Consider the following 5,475-nt stretch of genomic DNA (forward strand, 5'->3'; position numbering starts at 1 on the left):
GTTAAACCACTAAAATGAGACAAGCTAAACAGTACATTCTAAACATAGTGTACATATTATAAATAAACCAGCTGATTTTTCTGTTCTCCTTCCTTACATTTAAAGATGATGCTCATTTGTGAATTAGGGACACTTCAGCACATGACAGGAATACCATTGTTTAAATCACTGAACTGGAGTCTATGTGTGTGTATAATACTGTGTGCTGAGCATGGGTGACAGACCTTGGGCTATTTAACTGCAAACAAACAATCCCTGTCTGTAAAGGTGGAATTTAGAACCTTCCAGACGCCAAAATCTTGTGTAAAAAAAGAGGACCTCCGTGAATTTCTCATCGGTAGGTGATACTCAGTGATAAACAGCGTAAGCCTGCATGCATTAGCCATGTCTACAGACCGGGTGAATGTGTGTGCTGATGAGTATGTATTACGTAAGCGAGCTGGCAGTGGAGTGGAGAGCGGTGCCGAATGGAGCTCTCATTAGTGTCTGGCCTCATGATAGTTATTTGGAACCTAATGTCTCTGTCGTCCAGCGCTGAATGAAATCCTTTGAGACCAATTGGGACACTTTAATGGAACGCCCATTGTATTTATCAGCCCCCATGCGCTCAACGTTACACTGTGGCCATAGCGAGAAAGACATGCCTATACTCCGCCATACTGGCCGGTCCACCTAGAGTCTATTTATGGACATCATCAGTGGTCTGTCATTTCCAGTCTATGTCACTCAAAATGTAAAACAAGAAGATCTAGCATTATTGTACAAAATATTGTCATTATCTTTTTCCAATTTAGAAAGTCATTCCAAATCAATGCTGCAGTCGCTATAGTTATTGCCATTAATATTAGCGCTGGTAACAGTATTAGAAGGAGTAGTAATAGAAGTAGTGGTAGTGGTAATAATGATGGTAGAGTTTTTCATTTGAAGAGTTTATTTGTCTATACATCTCAATGATCCAAACAATAAATTGTTCTCATTACAGGTTTCTGGCTCTGTGCATTGATGTTGCTCATTCACTTATACCCACTGGCTTCATGAAAATGAGTTTTGCCTGTCAAACATTGTTTCATGGGATCACTGTCTTCTCTCAGCACCCTTAAAAAGTCCAAAGTCCTCCAGAGCTTGAGCTTTGTGAATAAAGAGGAGTTTGATTCTGTCTTTGGTACTGCTGCTCTGCTACACTGGGCAGGCTTGTGGATGTCCACCTTTGATCTTTTGGCAGAGGCCATATGAAAGTGATCCGTGCTCAGGTCAGTGACACATATAGGGGCAGAAAAATATCCTCATCTTCAAATCTTTCATCTCACAAAAGTTCCATGTAGGCACAGACCGTGGAACACATCAGAAGAAGGTGGTTGTGGTGGGGGGGGGGGCAAATAATTCAAACCCACCCAACCACTAAATGTGTGAACAAAGCTATGCATTAAATACATATGTATAAGAATCTTTGCAAATGGGTGTAGGTGCTGTATGCTGTAATGGAGAATCATGGTCAGTGAGAGATACACTTTTTTGAGCGTGATTTATGTTGATCACCAAGGGTATCTGGCAACATGCCCCAGTGGAAATGTAAACTAGGAAAAAATGTGCAGCAGCACTCTCCGGCCATGCTAGCCTAAACAGTCCATCCCTGGGCAGGCCACAGCTGAGGAGAATGGAGAGGGAGTTCCCGCCCAACGGAGCAGCACAAGCACAACAGTCTGAGGACCTGGTGTACCAACATTTTCACATCTGTTGCAGACATTATTTTTCCGCTATGTGCGCCTCAGCCTTGTGTGTACTAGCAGGCCACATGAATGAAAGCACATTCTAGCTGACAAAGGGGCCAGCAAGCCAAGCTTACACATCAGTTGTGGGAAGGATGAGATATATACGTGGGAGTTTTGCGCAAGAGAGAACTGTTGATAATGATTTACCACCCCAAAATCATGTACAATCTCAATCCATCAAGTATCAAAATTGAAATAGACAACATCATTTGTTGAAAATATGGAAAATATTTTATATTTGATGCCAACAACATGTTTCAAAAAAGGTTGGGACAGGGGTGCAAGAATTCAATTTGGCATTGTTTTCCTGAAATATTCAAGGTCTTGCCTGGAAAAGACATAGTTCAGAATTGATTGCGTCTTGTCAGATGTGAGATGCCTGTCACTGTCATAGATGTTGGTTTTCGAACTGAGGACTAAAACAAGTTGGATACTTGGATAGGCCCTCTCCTCTCCTGGTCTAACCACAGGACCTTTTCATTTTAAACAAACTGAAGTCACATAAGACAAAATACAATTGATATAAATTTTGGCTGTTAAAGTTTGCACTAGCATTTCTGAATTGAGTATCAAACTGTGCTCATAGACAATGGTTATGAGAAGTTTTGTGAGCCCATACAATGATTTTCTTTACAGAGACAGGTCTGATTTTAATGCAGTGCCATCTGACATCCAATATTGTTGTTTTTTTTTCACTTCTATCCCTTTTTTTGGATTCAATCTCTGAATATTTTAATGGAATGTGTAGATGATGAACTCCCGGTGTTAAGAAGCATCATAATTGCATTGTTCATTCAATCATTTGTCATTTGTCCACACAGGTTTACACCTGCACATGATGAATACCCCTACATCTTTACTTCTAAATGACCCTGCCTCTCTGTGATGTTCTTACCCAAACATGTTTCCAGTTACCCTAATTAGTTACGGAACATTCCTAATTTTGTTTTCGTTATCATTTCACAACTTTTCCAGCATTTTGTTGCTTCTGCCTCAACTTTTTTTTTTAAACGTGTTGCTGGTAAATAGTCAAATTTGTCACTGTCAATTAATCTGATGAGGCGCTTAGTGAAACGCGTTGTTCGCTCTAAATAAAATTTAAAAAAAAAATAAAAAAAACAGTGATCAGTGTGCGAAGATTTCGACTCGTAATTTCCAACGTTAACATGTTGTCTATGTCCTTTTTGCAGCTAAATATGAGTTGAGAGTGTGACAGGCCACACAAGCAAACCCCTACAAAAACGGACAGACTGCCACTGTCGCATCCTGTCTGCTGCCACTGGGTGTCAATCGGCTGTATAGGCTCTTCCCGTCCTATGCACAAAGGCCCGCGCCATACCACTGGCATGTCATCAGATAGCGCCCCTGAACTGACTCAGTCAGCCAAAATCCCAAATTCTTACTTTTTTAACTGGAAAAGGGTGTCACCGAGAAGCCGCCCTCAAAATGGTGTGTCAACTCAGAGTTCAATTGCGCAAATGTAAATTGCTCAAAACAATCTGACAAATTTACAGGAAGCCCAATGGTGAGGCAAGATTTACTCATTGACTTTCAAGGTATTTCAAGTTCAAATGCGCCATTAAAATGAAAAAAATCATCACGCGCATACTTAGACACACACACACACACACACACACACACACACACACACACACACATACTGTACTGTACTGTACATACACAGACATGCAGACAGACACAGTTATTTACAATTGCATTGTTCATTCAATCATTTGTCATTTGTCCACACAGGTTTACATGATGAATATCCCTACATCTTTACTTCTACAGTAAATGACCCTGCCTTTCTGGGATGTTCTTTTCCATACCCAAACATGTTTCCAGTTACCCTAATAAGTTACGGAACATTCCTAATTTTGTTTTCTTTATCATTACACAACTTTTCCAGCATTTATCAGTGTACAAAGATTTCGACTTGTAATTTCCAATGTTTTATATGTTGTCTATGTCCTTTTTGCAGCTAAATATGAGTTGAGCTCAAGAGATTTGCAGATTGTAACATGGAGTTAGCATTTAGCACACAACATCCCAACTTTTCTGATTTGGGGTTGTATTTGGTACTTGGGCATATGTATGGAAACAATGCATGTCCATTTTGTGGTGAAAGAGTTTCACCTTTTCACCCAAGGTCTAATCTAAACTAACAGAATCAGAATTCTGGAGAACCATGCCAAATGCAACCATAAGTTTTGTTTGCCATTCTAGTAAGGCTCAATATCTTACTTTCATCAAGTCATCCACTTCCGTTAACCTGCCAGACTATTAGCTTAAATCTATCACAGCCTATGTACACATGGTTGTTGAACTACTGTTATACATTATCCCTGCTTGTTGAATCTTATCATGTTTCAGAATATTTCTTGATAAATGATGTTTTCAAATGGAAGTTAGGGAAGAGCGTGACGACATTTCCCACACCTACAGCGTCACTCTTATCAGGTACCTACCTGTTCATGCTGCAGCATTAGGTTTAGGTGCGTTAGCATTCACCTTCAGCCCACCACTCCCCCTTACACCTCCCATTTTAGGAATAGCGTTATATATGGATGGATCCTGTTCAACTCCTGCCAGGACAGTACATTCTTCCACAATCCCTGCAAAGCACTCCATGACTCTGGGCCCTGGCTAGAGATCTCGCCAAACACGCTTTCCGCTTGTTTTTCTTTTTTTGCAACTTTGAAACGTAAACTTGTGAACTACCATTGTTGTTTGGTTGACTCCATTCAACTGCAGCTTGTGATGGAATCATACTGTTCAGTTGTGGGCCCTGCATGTGAGAGGATGGTGACGAATGGTGATGAGTGCTGTTTACCTGATGTAGCGAAAACGTGCTAAATTCCTTGTAAGGCAAGGCACAGCACACACTTTCTGTAGACTGACAAAGTCAGTGTAAGCGCTGGCTTTGTGCAGCTGCTGATGAATCTGGATGCCTAACATCCTCAGTCATCTCAGGGATATACTTCATCTGACTTAACTGATCTGCTTTGAAACAAAACACAAACATGCACAACCTCTATAACCTTAAAGGTACACTATGTAGGTTTATTTTGGGCAACTGTAGAGCTCCAGAGACCGCTGTTGTAAATAGCAAACTTGTGACTTAGTTATCTCCCCTGTACACAATGAAAATGCTTTTGTTATGGAGGTGAAGGATTAACAACAAGCAAAACTCTATATGAATTTCTTGAATTTCCCCTTGGTGATCAATAAAGTATCTATCTATCAATCTATCTATCTATCTATCTATCATATCTACTGAAAAGGTAATGTTTCACGATTCTTGTGAGATTTGTTGGCCCGTCGTTCTTGGTTTCGATAGCAACTCACTGTGCTGTATAGCTATGCTAGGTGAACGATTTGTCTATTACAAGTTCATTTAGCATCAAATGTACTTCGTCAAGGTGAAAATCTTGCATAGTGCACTTTTAATATATTGATCAGATTTGAGATTTGCATTGTGTCAACAATCACTTTTGGCATTCCTTTCAAGGACGAGACCAAGGAGCAGAAGGGTGCAGTGATCTCAGACAACAATAAGAGACATGTTAATCATTTCCATGACAACTTCTCCTAATTGGCAACCAATATATGGCGTACGATAACAACACCTTTTGGTGTCTTCAATAAACAACAGTGTTTGCTATCACACAGAGTTGATGTGTATTAGATACATTCAGTCATTCAA

The sequence above is a fragment of the Sardina pilchardus genome, chromosome 2, assembly GCF_963854185.1.
Source record: "Sardina pilchardus chromosome 2, fSarPil1.1, whole genome shotgun sequence".
Lineage (NCBI taxonomy): Eukaryota > Metazoa > Chordata > Actinopteri > Clupeiformes > Clupeidae > Sardina > Sardina pilchardus.